Consider the following 20,132-nt stretch of genomic DNA (forward strand, 5'->3'; position numbering starts at 1 on the left):
AAGCCACATCTCACAGCTCAAGGCTCCTAAGCACAGCTTCTGCAGGAAGAGTTGATATTCCTTTTTTCCAAGCAGGATTGAACTGGTGGGTGAGGAAGGGACTGGGATGCAAAGGGTAACGCTGTATCCCAACCTCTGAGCTGTGTCTGGTGGTTATCATGGTTTCCTGCAGATGTGTATCCATGATTTTAACTGGCCACAGTGAGGGTGAGTTCTGTTACTGTGAGGAGAGGAAACAGACCAGCAGAGAAGCAGCCAACTTCTCCCCATGTGTTTGAAAGACAGAGAAGATGCAGTTAAACACCCTCAGAGCTCATCCATTTCCTTTCTAGCAGCTTGTTTTATCCCCACTGACGTTTCTTCCTGCAAAGCCAGGGCTGAATTGGCAGCTGCTGGTGGCACTGCACGCCCACTGGGCTAAAGGGGAGCTGGAGCTGGCTCATGCCACTGCAGAGCAACCATCTTCTTTCCAGCTGAAGAAGGTTTTGCAGGGAAGAAAAAGAAAAAAAAAAGAAAAAAAAATAAAAGAGAAAAAGAAAAAGAAAAAGAAAAAGAAAAAGAAAAAGAAAAAGAAAAAGAAAAAGAAAAAGAAAAAGAAAAAGAAAAAGAAAAAGAAAAAGAAAAAGAAAAAGAAAAAGAAAAAGAAAAAGAAGAAAAAATAAATCCGCTTCAGCCTCCAAGTCTTTCACAAAGATAAAGTAGTCTAAAAAGCAAATATGCAGAGAGGTGACTGCTTTCAAACACTGCAGGTTGGGAAGGGCTCCTCGACCCCAATGGTTGTGCCTCATTTCCCTGCTGCCTCCAGGCTCCCAAGCTTGGTTCAGGAAGAGTTAGTAGGTTTAAATGTAGGGGTTTTTTCCCTGCAGCTTTGTCAGAGTGAAAGTGAAGCAGCTCTGGTGGCAAGTGTGGGGCTTCTCCTGTACCCCCACCCCACCTTCTCCTGTACCCCCACCTCTTTTCACTGGGTGACCTGTAGTGAAGGTCACCCAGTGAAAAGAGGGTCCTCCCAAAGGTGAATGCTCTTCCAGAGAGGAAAATGGTACAGGTGAGAGGGGTCCACTGACAGTATCCATCCCCCAGGCAGAATCCCTGCTGTGTATGCTCTAGGATGGGAGGAGGTGGACCCTGAGATCCCCACACACACCTTTCAGCAGGCTGGTGAGGACCCTGCCCTGTGTCCTGGCTCATGGTCACTCTGTGGCTCTCCAGCAGGGTCAGCACTGCCCTGCTGCTCAGGAAGACCCACTGCAGCAGCCAAGGAGGGAACACAGCTGGCTACAGGTGACCAGGTGGCCAAAAGTCAATGAGGCTGTATCAAAGCTGCTAAGAAATGGGGACCCATCCCTTGGCTGCAAGGACTGAGCCTGGGAGACAAGAGATGTAGCATTTGTTTGTGTGTGCACCCCACAGCACCAAGGCCAGCAATCACCCAGCTGTGTTTGGCCAGTGAGGAAGGGAAGTGCCTGGGGGGCAACAAGAGTGCCCTGTCCCCAGGCACTGAAACTGCCCTGCACCCTCCTACCACTGCTCCCAACACCCATTGTCATAGGCTGCTCAACTTCTTTCCCTTGTCACAGACTTTTGTACTGTGCTATCAATAAATCAATGCCCTGTTTACCTCCTCCAGAACTTCCAAGAGCTCATGTCATTCCAGCAGTGGCATCATTTGAGAGAGATGTGAAGCCTAGTCTGACCTGCCCCAACACAGAAATTCCTCTCCCAAACACACATTTTTCCAGGCACTGGCAAAGCTGAGAGGGCCCCTCCAGCACCACCTCCTGCCTCAGCATCAGCTCAGTCCCAGCACAGGCACCAGCCACCTAGAGCTGCCCTGGCACAGCCCATCTTTGTGAGTGCCCATCTCACCCAGGCACCAGGTGGGCGTCAGGGGCAGAGGGACAAGTGCTTCATCCTGCCCAGACCTCCTCACACCTCATCTACCCACCATGGGGATCAAAACCTCTGAGTCACTCCACATCTTCCTGGTTCCCTGTGCTTTCTTTCTGGTGTCCTCTCATACCCATTCTCTCTGTCCTCCTCTACCCTTTCACTTCTTCAGCTTTTATTTAACTCCCTGAGGTTCTGAGGGAGCAAACGTCTCATTTCCTTCAGGGAAAAGAGATTTTATGACTGAAGGTGAAGCAACAGAACAAAAGTCTGTAGCAAGTGGGCTGGACCCCAGTGGACAGGCACAAGAAAGCAGCCAAGCCCCAAGGAGTTAGGCACAGAGCTGCACCCAGTGGTCAGCTGGAGGCTGATGCTACTAGAGAGCTACAGCAAAAAACGTTTCCCCCTGTTGGAGCTGCTGGGGTTGGCACACTCCTTGCTGATGCCACATTGCTCCTGCGTCTCCTTCTGACCCAGCAGGGAACAGCAAGCCCGCAGTTCATTGAGTTGACACATCGGTGCAGCCAGCACACCTGGCCCTGGGTCTGTGTGGCTTTGGCTCACTTGGTTCCTGTCACACGTGTGACAAGAGCACGCACACGGCCAGCTGCTGCGTTGTTAACTGTGACAACTCGCTGGCTCCTCCACTGCTCCAGGCAAAACATCACTGACCCTTCTCTTCCTCTGCAGAGCAAGGGACATCCCAAGGACAAGTGAGGGAAGTTATTGCTGCTGTCATCATCACTGACCTCTACATTGTGCTCAGGAGAAGAACAGGTGGGAGTTTAAAATGCTGAGCTTCTTCCCTCGTGGTCGAGATGCAGAGAAGAGCATCTGCCTGTCCCCTGCCCTGCTGCTTAGGAGAGATGGAGGGCAGGATATCCCAGGATCCTGCAGGGAGTGGATGAGCTGGAGACTCATTTCTGGTGGCAGGCAGCATGAGGTGATATTTTGCACTGCTTTGGTCTTACTGCATTTTATTTCTTTTATTGTTTCTCTCTCATTTTCAGATAAACCAAAGTCTCAGCAACATAAAAGACTTCAGAATAGAGGACACCTTTGTGCCACTCACCTGCAGTCCTTTGCCTCCTGTTCCTTGACACAACCTGCTCAGAAAAGCCAGGCCTGTCCAAATATTAACAGAGTGCTTGGCTGGTATGGGAGGGGGAGGGCTGCCCTTGGTGGAGGAGCTGAGTGACCATTCAGGGATGCACGCACAGAAAAACACATCTTTATCCAGGGAGGGCAGCCTGGACAGCCTCAGCTCTGTGCTGCATGGCTGTGTTACAGACAACAGGCACACACTTTTAGAAATGCCTCTCCTCTGGTTTCAGAGAAAAATATAGGTGTGTTTGTATGCCTGCATACATGCATGCATGATGTGGAAGTGCAGGTACATGCATGCATGTGTACATGTTGTAAGTAGATATACAACATGTATGTAGATGTGTGCCTGTAGATGTATAGACTTGGTTGATGCCTACAAGGCATTAACCAAGATCTTTATGTATTTATGCATTTTATGGGTGAAGCTGAGCATATATGTAGGCAAAAATTGGTATTTCAAAATGGTAAATCCTCAAGCAGGGGAAGTTATGGGTTAAACTGATGGCAAATCAAGCAATCAAAAAAACAGGACTCCCCAGGTGAAAGCTGCAATAAAATTTTTATTAATACACATTTCACTGCTGGGAGTTTACAAGATGAAGAAGATCTGTGTCTCCATAGTTGTGAAAAAAGAGACAGACACAATGCAGCCCTTTTCTGACCTAACAGGGAATTTGAAGGTTAACACTTAGAAATCTTGTATAAAACCAACAGGGGGGGAAAAAAACCAGAAGGAAAGGGTATGGAAAGGAGGTATATGGCACACAATAAAAGTGAGAATTTATGAAGCATACAAGGTGATAAGGAGCGTTCAAAATAATCTGGAAAAACTGGATTGCTGCAAGTGCTAACGGCACTTGGAAGCAGCTTTTTTCAAAATATATTGAAAACTAAGAAATAGCAGTGAGAGCCTAGGCTCTCACTGGGTGGCTAAAGGTAAAACTGTTGATAATGATCACTTTTGATGGAGGCTTCTTGATACAGAAAAGTTAGTCATTTGCATGCAAAAATAAATGAATTTGTGTATTCACACTACAAGAGGATCATAAAAATCTTTCTGCAAATTAAGAAAAGTTTTAACAACATCTACTAAGCATAAGTCTTTTCAGATCAGTATTTGAAGCAAATATGCATCTCAAAATCATAGAAATATTTCACTGAGGAGGCACCTGGCCCAATGGAGTTTGGTATTTAAAAGTCCTGGTGTACTAGAAAAATCCGGAGGTCTTGGAAAAACATGTGCCAGTGTCCAGAGACAGAAAGTGAGATGACACCTGACTGTTAGATGGTTCTGTTTTAATAATCATAGGTAAGAGAGGGTGAAGTTATTACAAATCAGCTAGCAAATGCTCCAACAATTAAAATAATTTTCATAATTTAGTATTAAAAAAAAACATTGTGAGAAACAAACGTGACTTCATTCTTTGACAAAATAATACATTTGGTTGATGAAAGCACTGGTGAAAACAAATCAAGAAACTTGTAAATTCTGAAGAACAAAAGGATAGCATCTGTATACATCACAATTTGCATTACATGGATTAATTAGCAGCTAACAGGCAAAGCTTCATTGCCCAAAAAGAAGCACCAATCACTGCTGAAAATGTGTGTCTCTCTGCAAGAGCTGTGCTGTTCAATAATTGCACCAGGAGATACAACTGTAAAATCTTTGTTGATAAAATTTGCAATTGTCAAGGTCAGTAGCTAAAGGAGAGGGAGCCCTTCAGATGAGCACGAGTCACCCGGCCAGGTGAACATCCTCAGCCAAGACAGGATGCTCACGGGTGTTAGTGGAGGCTCTTCAGGTCCCGCACCACCACACTCCCTCCGTTCAATCCTTGAATCCCTCTGAATTGTCTGACCTATGGGAACACTTAAGAGTGACCAGGGGCACAGTGTAGCTGCTGGTGGAAGCAGTTTTTGCTCAAATCCTTTCCTCTTCACTTTTGGTGCTGCTGTTCTGGCTCAGGACTCACGGGAGCTGGACTCGGACAGCCCCAGATACCCCCAGGTGGGAGCTGACCCCTGGCTGCTGTGCAGACAGCGAGGAAGGACAAGCTGCCAGGAGCAGGAGCCTCGCTGGCAGCCACTGGAGAAGTCACCTGTGACTGACATCGCGGAGTTGAAAGCCCAGCAAAGGCTGAAGCTGCAGCACCCACCCACAGAGCAGCCGCCCACACGGCTCTTCATTATCCTGAAAGCCTGGAGAGGGTCCAGAGCAAAATGACAGGAGCAATTAGGAAGGTCAGACAACGCCTGGCAGGGGACACTCTGAGCCATTGCTCTGGTCTAGCTAAACCAGTATCTCTCAGTCACAGCACAGAAAACATGGAGTGCTGGTGGCACCCTCACCTGTGCAGCAAAGTGAGAATCAACCACTGCGAGTTTTGTGCAGGCACGTTCAGAGCAGAGCAAGACATCACATCCCCCACAGTGATGGTGACTGTCCTAGCTAGCAGTCAGCCAAAGGGGCAGACTGTCTTTCAAGGTATTCAGATAAAGGTCAGGATAGTTTTTTCAAGCTGTCCTTTCATAAAAACAGTAACATTTTTAAAAAATTAATTACATCAGTGAAAAGAGGCGCTGGGTAAAATTCCAAGGTTTGCATTACACCAGAAATGAGAGCTGGCAGTTTGTCTGCCTTTTTGGCCCATAAACTGACTTGGAAGGAAGGGAAAATATTGGAGATATGGAAGAAATGCATTAGGAGTGGCCATATTCCTCATAAGGAGAAATATACCATGGCATTTGATTTTGTTTCACTACCTGCTCTCTGATACTCCCCACTAGAGTCTGCAATTACTGCATCCCTGAAGGTCTCAAGCTGGATTTAAATCATGAAAACAAGTGAAGTAGATACTCTGAAGCAGAAAAAAGTAATACTCACTGATAAACAAGGTGACCTTGTGCTTAACAGCAATATTCATTCAATTTTAAATATGAAACACTTATTACGTAAAATGTCACTGAGACTAAGAGTGCATCAAATATAAACTTGATTGCATTAAGAAGACAGAGATAAATAATATTAGTCCTTCTGCTTCTCTGGGAGACAGCCACGCTGCCTTCCAAGGTCAAATGTGCCGTGGCCAAGTGCCACATGGCATCACTGCCTGGCCACGTGGATCGAGGAGCAGGAATCTGGTCATCATCTGATTAGCTGCTGGGCACACCAGCCCATTGTAAGGCACACTGTGTCAGTGCAAATAAATATTAAATTTAGGCGTTTAAAACTAACTCCTTAGTAGAATTGTTGGATATAGGATACTAAATTTTATACAGGTTTTGTCAACGTGCAAAACAAAAGATTAAGTTCTTTGCACTCGAGCCAACAAAGATTACTTGGAGGCTGTGGCTGCATTGTTTTGTGGATATGGACAAGCCAGAACATCTAAGGTGGTATTAAAAGAGCAGATATTTTTTCAAAGAGTAAAGCAAAGCTCAAGATTATATTTTCCCCATAGGTTCCATGTGTTTGATTATGCTCATTCAATTTTAGTTAGCAAAATAGATTCAGCAGTTTAACTACATTGGTTTAGAAGCATTTTATGAACAGAGCTGAAGCTCAGCTGCCTCCAAGAAAGCATACACTGAGCAGAGGTAAATAATTTAAATAAACTGTGTTTGCTTCAACCTCACGTTATATCACAACCACACATTCTGCAGTGCTTCCAGAGCTGTGGGCAGCACACGAACAGCAGCACAGGCACCGTGTTCAGCCAAAGCCCTTTTCTGGAACTTGGCAGACACAAGAACAGGAGAGGCCACTCCCAACCCTCCAGGTCAGTGTGCTGGCCCCCACCAGCCACACACCTGCCACCTCGGTGACACTGGAATTCAGTGTACGTGCACCACAGGAAAGACATGGCTCACCAAGGATTGCTTTTCAAGCTGCAGAGGTGTCACTCCAGAAACACGTGAGAATGCTGGATGGAGCTCTGAGCAGCCTGGCCCAGTGAAAGGTGACCCTGCCCAATGGGGTGGGACTAGATGATCTTTAAGGTCCCTGACAGCCCAAACCATTCTCTGATTCCTGGCACCTCTGAAAATGTCAGAAGCCTTGAGAGTTGTGCTCACCCTCACATGTAACTGCCAAGTTCATCACAGATCAGACTGCAAAGAACCCTTTATGGGGTCTGAAGGGTTACAAGGATACAGCTCCCTGAAGAGTACAGAATTCTGACCAGAGACACGTCCTCACTAGTGCTGCGTGTTTGCTTCTCCTAGTGACACCAGTCTTCTGCATGGAACACTTTCTCTGACATGTCCTTCACCTGGACTTCAGTAACATGAGCAGTGATAAGCTACAATGGACAACAAAGTGCCTGTAGCATTTCATATTCTCTGCCTCTCAAAAACCCCACAAACAAACAGAAACCACACACCAAAAAAAAAAAAAAAAAAGGATCAGTCTTTTTATTTCTCAAGGCCTCCAGTTCTGAATTGTGTCCCAGACAAAACACGGGACTCATGCTTCCCTCCAGAGCATGATGTACAACATTAAGTCAATCCAGCTCCCACCCACTGCAAAAGCATGCTCCTCCTTCCAAGTCCCAGTTGAAAATTCCACTTCTCCCAGCACACCCAGGTGGGTACCCATGCATTTCCTTCAATGAGTGATGAGCAGATGCTGAAAAATAGCAGATATTCTCTCCGGATTAAAAATTAACCAAGAAATTCAAAAAGCCCATCTGGAGTGGAGAGGGCTGATTTCAGGCTCCAGGAGCAGCAGCAGTTGGCAGCAGCCCCTGGTGAGGAGAAACAGCAGAGGAATGGGGAACATCCTCACCCTTGTCCTCAGGAAGGTTGCAGCATTGGGAGCTCCTTCTCCTGAATCAGGAAAGGAGAAAGGAAAGAGACACAAGCACATCCCTCTGTCACTGCTGCTGTCCCCTTCACCAGGAGCTGGGTCAAAGCACCTGGACCACCACATATCTTTTGTCTTGCAGCAAGAGCCAACCACTCCACAAGTCCTGGCAGGCTCCAGTACCACAGGCAGCATTCACCCAAGCATGCATCCAAACCTTCAGGAGTGGACCAGAGCACACATACTGTCAGGTTGGCAGAGGACAGTATGGATGTCCTGCTGGGGACATAAGCACCATGGAGCAGTGTGCCAGGCTGCTCCAGACTCTCTTAGTCTCTAGCTGTGCTAATCTCTCATCTTTTTTATTCATCTGAAGCCCAAACAAGCCCCAGAAACTGTTCCACCACCTGCCCCTGGCCAAACTGGGGCATCACGTTCAACTCTGTCCCCTCCTGAGGCACGACATTGGGGGCAGACATTGGGTTACACACTGCTCGGAGCAGTTTCAGCCATTTTACTCCAGAGATCCTTTAAGACTCTTGGACAAGTGCCATTGCTCCCAGCAAGTTGTTACTGTTTGCTTTGTCAGTGTAGAACAGCCTTTTCCGGCAGCCGCTTCAGTTTCAGACACGTTGGCTGGCAAACCCCACCCTGCTGAAGAATGGGTTCTGCCACCCTGATCTCATCACTCGGCGCTTCACACAGGCTGCAGAGGTGTCTGTGATGGCCTTATCTCCCCTGGGCACTCCCTGCACAGCCTGATCACTGTTTTGCCCTTCAGAACATCTGGCAGGTGCCTGATGCGTTTCAAGAGAGATCTGTTAATTTTGATTCCTTTTCCTAGCTGTTCCTTGTTTGACCCAGCTTACTGCCTTTCTATATGCAACATTACAAAGTTTCTCTACTTTTCCAGTTGTAAACAACCCCAGATGCTTTTTGGAACTTCTCTTACCCCACTGGACAATTGTTTCTGTAGCCCACAAGCAAAGGTGTTCGCCCCATTTTTCATCCCATGAGCGTGCCTAGTGACTGAGGATGGCAAAATGTGACAGGAATGAATTCAAGGTGATGAAAATGTGAAAGGGGTGACACTTTTGGACACGCAGCAGAAAACAGCTGGGGCAGGTGCTGTTATAGGTCATCAGTGCTGGGCACTGGAATGTCACAGAGAGGGTGAGCGATGAGTAAGAGGGAACAGCAACCCTGCCCCAGCAGGTAGTGGTGTGGTGACAAGAGGAGGCAAAAGGGGTCAGGGACAAATGAAGGGCAGTGGCAGAGGGCTCTGTGGGGTGGTGGCACTGATTTCCCACCATATCCAGGTGCAGCTGGCAGAGAAGGAGGGCACAACTTTCTTCTCTTTTTGAGTTCATTCACTACTGTTCTTCCCACTCAGCTCCCTCTTCTTCCCTTGTTTTCAATCCTGCTTTTTATAATTTTCTTTTCCATTTTTAAAACAGTTCTGAACCCTGTGTTTCATTTAGTATTGGTTTCTTTACAAATTGCTGGTTTCCCTTCTTTAATATTTCTGTACATACCTACATCATCCTAACAGACCCATCCTCCCATGAAATACCATCAACATTTTATTAAGTCCTTAGCATGAAAGATCAATTCCTGATAAACATACACATCCTCATACCAGGAGCAAATACTTTGAGATTCTTTACTGGCAGGGGATATGAAAGACAAAAAGCCTCAGACCCCTTGAAGTGGACCATTTTTCAAGGTACAGAGGAAGATTCTTTCTCTAAAAAAACAACCTCTGTGTCTCACTTAATGCAAATCCCTTCCCAACCCCAAAATTCACCAAGGTGTACAAACTTCTTGGTACATGAGATGTATCTGAAGTAGCTGAAATCTTAATACAGAGTTAAAAGAAGAAATGACAGAATGGAAGAGTGATTATAATGAAGAAAACTCACTCTTCTCACTATCACTAGAAGTAGTCACATGGCTTGACTACAATTCACGTTTTGTTGGCCAACCTTTTCTGCTTAAAAGGATGAAACAAACAAAAAAAATATAATATTAATGGATCCAGATATTCTGAGTCCTACAGAGGACAAACTTGAGATTACTTCATTATAAAAACCAAGACAACACCAAAGAGTATCTTGTAACCTAATGCTTCACTTGAATTTATCAAGCTACAGCTTGAACAAAATTTAGGTTCTTTGCCTCCTGGGCCATTCCAGACCTTTCAGACCATTTCCAGACCATTGCGTCACTGCTAGCCTGAGATCTTGCAAGGGAAGACATAAAACCTCTCAAGCAGAAGAATGAATTGAACATTGGAACAAATAAAAGGGAGACTGGAAAGTGGGGGTGATGCCTTCTGCTCCTCCTTTTGAGAAGGGTGTGGTGGGAGGTGCTCCCTTGGGCCATTTGGCTATGAAATCTGGCCTTGCCCAGAAAAGAATCAGGATTTATAGATTGACTTTTCTTCTTAAGGGCTTAATTACATTTGGATTCCCTTTTCAAGGGTATAGGTTTTGGCTTGTATTCCAGAGGAGAGATCACCATCAGCAGAGCCGAGAAGCAGAAGCAACATGAAACCACTGGGATGGGAGTGCCTGGGGAGGGCATGTGGAGAATCACACGAGGCAGTGTCAAAAATCAAGCTGAACATAAGCAAGGCTGTCCTGTCACCAGCTCTGGTAAAGCTGCAGGCAGGCAGCAGGGAGCACCTGTGTCCACCGAGCTGTGCAGAGGCAGCTGCTGCCTTGGGCTCGCAGGGGACCAGCCCCAGCCCTGCCATCTCTGTTGGCTGGGGAGCAGCAGCTGCCGGATGAAAAACTGGTCTGAGGTGGCTGCTTCTGCCTCTGATCTCCAGGAACAGGCAGGAGAGATCAGGAAAGGGGTGGGGACAGAGAGCCAAGGAGTCAGGTGGCTGTGATAATGGTTATATTGTTCGGGCTGGAATGAGGAAATTGAAGATTTCACATGGGGAGAGCAGGGGAGGGTGGGGGGACGTCAAAGAGGCTCCATCTTGATTGCCCACTTATTAATTGCCCCTCAGGACAAGGCAGATGCAGAACCAGTCCTATAGGTTTGCTGGCTGCTGTTCCAGCCTGGACTGTCCACCCAGCTTCCAGATGTGTGTTAGCTTAGCTGCGCCAGTGGGTGGGAATTTTGATCTGGCCATTCCCACACTTGGTCCCATAGCAGCAGGCCTGGAATGAGATCAGTGTCTGGGGAGCTGTGGATCTGGCTGGGAGATCCTCCATGAGAGGATGTGCAGTAGAGTTTGGTGACTCTGATTCTCTCGTGCAGGACAACGGGTCACAAGTAATGAAGATGGCAGCTGGCTTGGACACAAAGTTGTGTGGCTAAAGAGTCTGGGTCACTGGGCTTCTTCAGCACCCTGCCTCATACACCATTTCCAAGAAACAATATCCCTTACCCTGAAATATGGATGACAGATGGGAGTCAGCTACATTTTTCAGAAGCTAATTCAGGTTTGCCAGATAAGTCTTCTGGGGTCCACTCACCTTGACTTCATTCTCCTGGGAAGAGAGACTGGGTTCCCTCCACCCAGTCTCCAGCAGGACTTTCTCAGTCCTACAATATTTTATTTTCATGATTCTGCCCAGTAGTCTCCCATCTTTCATGCTAAAAGGTACAGATAGCACACAGAGCTTCAGTTTTCCCCTGGGGCTCCCTTTTGCTTCACCAGAGTGGTTCTCTGCAGCCACACTGCTCCTACAAGGTACAAATGAAGACCTACACTGAGAATCAGCCTCCTGGGGATATGAAAGAATGGAATTGTGTACATGGACATGCTCTTGCTGCTTATTTGGGACAGACACCACTGCTGCCTGGCAAGCTACATCAGTAGCAAGAGAGAAGGCATTCAACAGCCCTGTAGATTGGTCTGCAAATCCCTGATGGCTTCTTAATAATGACCCTCTTTGGAGATCCCCTGCACCCTTAGGGAAACACTTCCCTGCTGAAGACAGCAGCCATTCAATGTGCAGCCTCACATCCACCCATCTTCGCCACCTACTGTGCTGGGGCTTCTTTAGCCAAACAAACTTACAGCAACATCCACGATGCTATTCCTTGACTGTTCAGATCACTAGTTTTAATGAAGAAAAATATAAGGAGTCCAGAAATAATCCCAAAATAATCACTGGGTTTTGCTTTGTAGCAGAAGGAAGGTACAATTGAATTTACAGATATATGAAATAATTAAATGGATCAAAGGTCTTACAAGTAGCTCAAAAACATGTGTAATTTGTTACACTTGGAATCCATACCAGAAAGGGATTTTTTTTTTTTCCCCATGACAGCAGGGACAGTAGCAGTGTGTAAAAAACAAGCTTGTTCTATTTTAAAATGTTATGTGCACTACAGATCATTATCAAATTCCTACCTGGGCAGATAATCTACGTAGCTGGTAAGGAAACATTTCAAATTTGGTGCCATAAAGAGTGATTCATGTTTACTCAAAGGTTGTTCAGTAGCAATAAAAAGCAATCATGCATTCAGAGCTTGTGAAGATGAAATATACAGAAGCACTGCCCAGAACAACAGGGCGCTTCCCATTTCACAAGAAAAGGAACCAGTGACAAGGATCTTCTCAGCATAAAGCTCCTTGGATTTAAAATGTTGTTAGAGGTGGAGCAAATATGATGAACAAAAACTTCCAAAGATGATTTGCAGTGCCTGATGGAAGATCTTTCATTCTGTTGCAAGACTTGGGATTTCAGAAGACAAATTATCCCATAATTGCTGAGCCTGAATGGCAGTGAGGGTAATAACCATCACTGTCAAAACCAGTTCCATCAGGTGTGACTCACCTTGATAGGTCAATACCTCTGGATGGAAATATCCAGAAAGCTGTGGATGGGCAAAATGCTCAGAAGACTCTTGTGTGAGGAAAGCTTGAGGGAGGAGTGAACCCAATCACCTAAATGATCAACAGGAGTTGCTTTTGCAAACTGCACCAATAACTCCTTACCACTGACTTCTGTTTCAGTGCAGTGTGCCTGAGGAAAATGGTACCATTTTTGACTGACAGTCTGGGTCAGAAAATGGTCACTTCCGTGATCTACGTCATGTATACACTAAGGGGGAAAAAAAAAACCAGCACAAAAACTGGGAAGATGTGAGTAATAATTGAAAAAGCCCAAGCCTGAAGTTAGCAAATTCTGATCTTCTGGTGGAGATTGAGACTGGCAGCTGAGCTGGCAACAGGAGACTTTTCTGCATTGTCTCTAAAGTATTTGAGGAATCAAGTGATAATTGTGTTTGTAGCAATGTTAACGATAAATTTTTGGTCCCTTTGTGCACTGGCAGTCGATCTGCAGCACACCTGTGTGACCATGGGGACACAGACACTTTTACAGACCCATGGCCAAAGGTGATATTCACACGACTGGAAGTCACCTCAGGGCTGATACCTGCTCCAAGGTGTGCCCCAGCAGCAGATAATGCACAGCACACCAGGGGGAGGTGGTGTGGGAAAGAGGGAAAGAGGAATTGCACAGAGCACAGCTGTCATGGCCACTGGAAATGGTCAAAGGGCCAGTAAATGGATTTATAATTCTTTAAAAACCCCAAACAACACATGGGTAAAGTCTTCTGAAAAATAGATTTAGATGTGTATGTGTATAGAGAGATACACAGATACATGGGCATTATCATTATCTGCTATTCTTGTCCAAATCTGGTCAAAGCCCAAAAGTTCTCCCAAACAACACAGTGAGGGAAATTGTCAGCTATGACAAAATGCTGAGAAAATTGTTTTAGACTGTCATTTGAATACAGCAAATCAGTCCAGATGTCTGAGGTCTTAATTACTCCTCACCTCAAAAGAAAACAAAAAATGTAAGTTACCTTTGTCTCACACCAACAATATTTCTGAAGTAATTTGCAAAAATCAGTTGAAGACAATTTAAAATCCTTTTACATACGGTGGAAATCAGAGAATGCCTATGAGTTACCAAATTTGTCTGTAGTTGCTAGGTGGGTCCTGTTAACTTAAATGAGTATAAAAGATACTAATTTATAAAAGGCATTTTCAGGGCAAAATAACTTTTGTTACTCCAGTAAGACAGAGTCACAATTCCAGTAGGAGACGTGGTACTGGAAGATTAGTCCATTAGTGTAACAGTAATTTCAGGAAATTGTGATAATAAAAGTCACACAAGTTTCCCTCTGTGAAGCAACTGGATTAGAGCTCCATAGTTTCCAGTGGTAATTGTAAAAAGTAAAGCTGCATAATTCCCAGTCTACAGGTCTATGTGAGCACATGAAACTTGCACCTGGCACCAGCCAGAAGAGCTCACATTCCTCCACTAACTGACATTTCCTGCTGGCACTGCCCAAGGTGGGGTACTAACAGTGGACACAAGACTGACGCTGAAGATGGTGGCAAGCATCAAAAGCCCACCTTATTGCAAAAGCCAGGCTTTTCTAGCAGTTAGCTGGTTATCAGTGTACACAGTTCTAAGGCACAACAAGCCCAAGTCAGCCAATCACCATACACCACAATGGGGACATGCAGCAGTCTCTGCAGCATGACTCTCACCTCTCTCTCCCCCTATTCCAGGTGAGTCCCTCTCCCACAGTCCTCTTCTGCTTAGCCAAAGCAGCAGGCCTGAGCCATGATTTCACAAGGGCAACAAGGCCCTTATTTCATCAGGCTTCAACTAAACAATTCCCCCTTTTCTGTTTTCTGTGCAAAGGGTTTGTGTACCCTGATGTTAAAACAGTTTGCACTTGTAAGGCCATTACCTTATTAAAAGTATTATTGGTCATCTGCTGGACACAGGATAAGATACATGGAATACAGATCACAATCAATAAAACCCAACAAATACAACCAGGCCACTGATAAAGAGACTCACAGTATAGAAGAACAAAAGGATAATGTCCAAGATCTCCTAGGAAGTGGAAATAAATGGCTACCGTTCTAAAGTTCATATGGTTGGAGTTCAGGGGCCACGCTGTTTAGGCAGGAGGAAGTCCATCAGCTGGAAATGTTGACTTTGACATCACTGACTGTCTGTTTGGAAGCCTGGAACAGGGAATGACTGCAGAAGGTTAGTAGGAACACAACACCATGATGATGACACACCTCTGTTGGCAGGTGGCCCCTGTAATTCTCCAGACACAGCCATGATTTGGCAGTCCTACCTCTGCCCCTGCCTCGGCCACAGGAGCTGGATGCTGATTAGGTCACTTTTCTTTTCATTGGGCCTCATCCTCTCAGAGGTGATCAATGTTTGTCCAGACGAGCAGGCAGCCACCCTCGACCTGTTGGCAATGAAACACATGCACACCTTCTCCCCTAGGACAGTAATCAGCTGGGCCTTGCCATTGCACATCCAATTGGGAATCTTTATATTGAAGCTTTTAGAAATTGGTTCTGTACATGCAAATCTTCAGAGCAGTATCGCTCTGCTGGGGACTAAATTTGATTATTTGTTTTCAAAACTTCTAGTGTAAATTTTGCATTATCTAAATGTTCTTGAAGAGCTGTACACCTTTTTTGGGGTTTTTTTTTGCAACATGAACATTTCTCACTATGCACATGAAAGTAAAACAATACACACGGTAAAGCAACAAACTCACACTAAGCAGACATAGGCAAGGAAATACACTAAATCAGTAGCACACGAGAGAGATAGGATGGTAATTAAAAATTATACATTATCAATTCCCTAAATACTGTACTATCACCCAGAGGTGGCAACAGCTGACAAGCCTCATTTTTAGTGAGGACAGGGAGAACCATTCCCAGGTAAGGTTTCCAAGTTCACTTTAAAAGAAGTGTCATGAGTCCAAATGGGCAAGTCAAAGTGACTGGAGTATTGTTTTTATGCAAAAAACACAAGGGTTTGTCAGAGTACTGCCTGACCAGCTAGAGCCATGGCTTGTCCAGAGCCAAGGCCTTAACTGGAAGGGTCTCCCTAGCACACCTTAAAAACAAGCCTTTCCTTAACAGCAGCTAGGAAAGTTTCCTAAAATGATCGATGTCTTGCAGATAGTTATAAAAAGACATGTTAAATCTCATAAAGCAGACAGCTTGTAATTTATCCTCAGTTAAATAGTATCTTATGGACAATACCTGTCATAAGAATTCAGTGAATTCATGTTATGACATTAAAACAGAATAAGAGTTAAAGAAAGAAACTACTAAACCGCTTACAACTAAGAACAGTCATGATCTGGAATTGTTACTCATTCTTCAGTGTTACCGATGGAAGATAAAACAGCAGCGATTGTTAAAAATAATTATGTCAATTAATCAGTGTGAAACATTTACATTCACAAAATCCTTGATGACGTTAAGGATTTCAGAAACTGTATCTTCACATATTTTACACAACTTATTATCTTATATTTTTAACAGGTGGCTACTAATGTTTCATCAGTTATTTCAGTTGGTTTTATCTTATCTCTATAACAAAATAACTGTATCTTGTAATTCAAATAAGCAGACATTAACAGAAATTAATCTTAACAGAAATTAGCAGATCTTAAATTTAACAGAACCTTAACCTGCCAGAATTCAAATGTAACAGAACTTCAAAGTAACAACATGCAGGCAAACAATTGCTTTGTAACTGAAATAGCAGTAACATGGATTTACTGGAGAGATTATAAAGGTGTGCCAAATATATTGTGATTTTATGCATTTGTAGCAAGGATTTTTCTGATGTAAGTAACTCTTTACTAGAGTTTTGGTTTTGTTTTTGTTTTGTTGTGTTTTTAAAGTGCAGCTTTACTCAGAAAAAATGACAACAGTGTAGTTTTTGGCAAATTGCCCTGCAAACCTGCAGTTTTTGAGATTGCCTGTACAATAGATTTGAGCTTGGCCTTATAAAGGTCAATGGGGTATAAATATTCAAGGCTAAAACAATAAGAACTTAGTTATATAATGCCATGAGTTTTACACAAGTAACTTGGTTACTTTAGTGGGTGTGTAAGACTGATAAACTGTTTTCATACCAAAAGATTCACAATAAAATTACCTTGTTAAAGCTGCGAGGTAAAAAGCAAGCGAACTGGTAACACTGGGATAAGTTTGTCTGCCTTTGCAGAGGAATTTCACATTGTAATTATAACTAAGTCTTGAAGAGCAACTGCAGATAAAGTTCAAGGTTTGCCTGGAATGTGAGCAAAAGAATGTCTAATTTACGACTTGTGCCAACTGCAGGCTTAAAAGTTAATTGTTGTTCCGTTAACATCGACCTAAAATATTTGCAAGGAGGGATCCCCGAATTTTCTAAGGAGGCACTGTATCTTACAAATATGAACCTTCTTGTCCATCAACTGAAATATTACCCATTTGCAAATATTTTTCCAGGTATGTAAGTTTTTAATTACCATGGTAATAGCTAACACCATTATAAATTAGCAAAGAATCAGTGTAAATTCAGTTCAATCAGACCTCAAATCAAAATTCCTATAAAAGGAGCACACACTCCACAGGGCAAGCTCCACCAATCATGCAATATATCAGTGTCTCTGCCAAGGAACCCAGATCCTGCCCAAGTGCTGGGCAGGGTGGCTGTACCATCCAGGGGCTCCAGAGGACATCGGGGAGCTCTGACAAGCTGGGGGGCTTTCAAGCCCAAGGGATCCAGGTCCCAGAGCGAGTGGGGTTCCATCACTGCCATCCCAGACAGGGAGGTGGCGTGGTGGTGGTGGCCACTGTGGCTGCAGGGCCTGATGCGACTGTGGGGGCACACCATGGGCAGGGGGATCGACCCATCCCCAGGATCCTTGTCCTGGATCCATGCCCTGAGTTCATTATCTGTGTCTGTCTAGGACTCCCTGCTGCAGCTGCACACAGGAGTTTTTAACATTGAGGTTTCTCTCATCTAGGAAAAAGGCACAGGGTTTTCTAACCTGTACTAAAAGCTGCTCCAGTGTGGAGAAATGACGGTAATATCTGTAAGGGTCTGCCTTGCCAAGCTGCTGTCCATCCCGTCATTGCAACCTAGCATCCTGGTGCTTTGGGTCTGTGGGGCTTTGTTGTTGGCGCCAGACCTCTTCCTCATCATAATCCTTCCTCCTGTCATTCATAGGCAGAGGAAGATAGAACAAATTTTGGAAGGGGGGGTGTTAAACAGAGGAGCTCTCATGAGTTGGGCAGTGACGACAGCGGCAGCAACCTCTGCCTATCAACTTTTAATTGCAGCAATGAGTCCCGAATCAAGCCCCACATCGTTTGCAGTCTTCTGGCTATTTCATCCCCCTTTGTAGCTGCTTTCCATAACATTTGCCCTGCTTCCTCCCATGTTTTGACAAAAAAAGGCAGTCTGTACATCAGTCTGTACATTCACGCTCACCTATTTCTCTTGCACCAAATGAGCAAGGTGCGTAGCGCCCGCTTCTCATATGTGATACCTCTCTTCTGTAATATTCACAAAAGAATGTTCAAAACAGATTTTTTTTCTGCTGATATTTGAGCCCCCATGTCTCTGATCCCAGTTGCTCACCTGGAGTCTCTGCTTTCTTAAATCGTCCAGACTTTCAGGCTCTCAGGTCTGCCTGTTTTGCTTGACTGAGCTCCATCGCTGGCTGCTCTCAGGTCTGCAGTCCTGACCCTAACACATCCAGGGTCACCATTTAATGGTGGACACAAGACTGACGCTGAAGATGGTGGCAAGCATCAAAAGCCCACCTTATTGCAAAAACAAGACTTTTCTAGCAGTTAGCTGGTTATCAGTGCACACAGTTTTAAGGCACAACAAGCCCAAGTCAGCCAATCACCATACACCACAATGGGGACATGCAGCAGTCTCTGCAGCATGACTCTCACCTCTCTCTCCCCCTATTCCAGGCGAGTCCCTCTCCCACAGTCCTCTTCTGCTTAGCCAAAGCAGCAGGCCTGAGCCATGATTTCACAAGGGCAACAAGGCCCTTATTTCATCAGGCTTCACCTATAGACAATAGGATATGGACCTGCATGGACTGTCAGCCCAACCCAGGATAATTCTAACCATGGAATGGTTTGGGTTGGAAGGGACCTTAAAGGTCATCCAGTTCCAACCCCCCCTGCCATGGGCAGGGACACCTTCCACTAGATCAGGTTGCTCAAAGCCCCATCCATCCTGGCCTTGAACGCTGCCAGGGATGCGGCATCTACAGTTTGTCTGGGAAACCTGTTCTGGTGCCTCGCCAAACTCACAGTGAAAAATATCTCCCCAACATCTAATCTAAACCTACCTTTGAAGCCATTCCGCCTTGTCCTATCACGACATGTCCTGATAAACAGTCCCTTCCCAGGTCTCCTGCAGCCCTGATAGATTCTGGAAGGCTGCAGCAAGGTTTCACTGCAGGCCCCCCTTCTCTTCAGCTGAACATCCCCAGTTCTCTCCCTGCAGCCTGCCTTCACAGGAGAGGTGCTCCAGCCCTCTGATCATCTTTGTGGCCTCCTCTGGACTCCATCCAAAAGGACCATGTCCTTCCTGAGCTGGGGGCTCCAGAGGTGGATGCAGTAATGCTCCGAGGAAGCTGCATTTTAATAAGCATTTGACCATATTAGTCCATTCACCTCACACCACCCACTTTTTGCAGGTTTTATCTCGATGAAAGTTCAAAATCAATTTACTGGAGATACAATTAAGTTTAGAACTGCAGGGGGAAACGACGCTTTTGTTTTGCATTGCTCTTTGTCACGGGACAGAGCTAGCGGAACGCTGCAAATTGTGGCTGTAGGTTTATAACAAGCACCTGTCACAAGGCTGTTTCTGGCACGCTGACACTTAACTGCTGGCCTCAAAAGTGTACTGCTTGCCATTTTCAAGCATGGGATTTTGCAATATGAAGAGGTGAAAGTGGCTGAGTATTTTGAGTCACTAACCAAACCACAGCTAACTCAACAAGGATCAAAATTCAGTAACCAAAGACTCCGAACGAGGACTTACTGAAGGAGGTAACCAGAAAGAGAAGAAATAAGTGAAAAGTTCAGAGACAGCTAGTTTAAAAGAAAATCATTGGGAGAAAAGATTGGTAAAGGAGTTTCACGGTTATAATGACGGGAAAGTGTTTGGGACTTTCGGTCACATTTTGCTAAGGGTGCAAAATGGTCCAAGGAAACACTGGAAGGTTTTGGGTAATGCCAGGAGGCCTTGATTTCCCAGGCACAGCTCAGTGAAACAAGTTCCCACTCACGGTTGGACACAAAAGATTTCTTTAGCTAAGTCACCAGCAAAGGCGATGCGGCAACTGAGGCGTATCACTGACTTCTCTGCCCCAGCTTCATGCCCCTCGCAGATCCCACCCGAAACCCGCGGCTTTGCCCTTGGGAAGCACAGATTGGCGATGGAAGCCAGGCCCTCTCCGCCGGCCGGTGGCAGGGCAAGGTCCC

At 45.3% G+C, this 20,132-nt stretch overlaps 1 long non-coding RNA gene across 1 annotated transcript; it reads right to left on the reverse strand.

The window, feature by feature from the left end:
• Positions 1-3,858: 3,858 nt before the first annotated feature.
• LOC135294741 (uncharacterized) lies at positions 3,859-20,031 on the reverse strand. Its single transcript, XR_010356799.1, has 3 exons — positions 17,666-20,031; positions 16,786-16,920; positions 3,859-15,064 (listed from the first exon to the last, which is right to left on the reverse strand). It is a non-coding gene; the product is annotated as an uncharacterized LOC135294741 (long non-coding RNA).
• Positions 20,032-20,132: the final 101 nt, after the last annotated feature.

This window comes from Passer domesticus, chromosome 2 (assembly GCF_036417665.1).
Source record: "Passer domesticus isolate bPasDom1 chromosome 2, bPasDom1.hap1, whole genome shotgun sequence".
In the NCBI taxonomy this organism is placed as follows: domain Eukaryota; kingdom Metazoa; phylum Chordata; class Aves; order Passeriformes; family Passeridae; genus Passer; species Passer domesticus.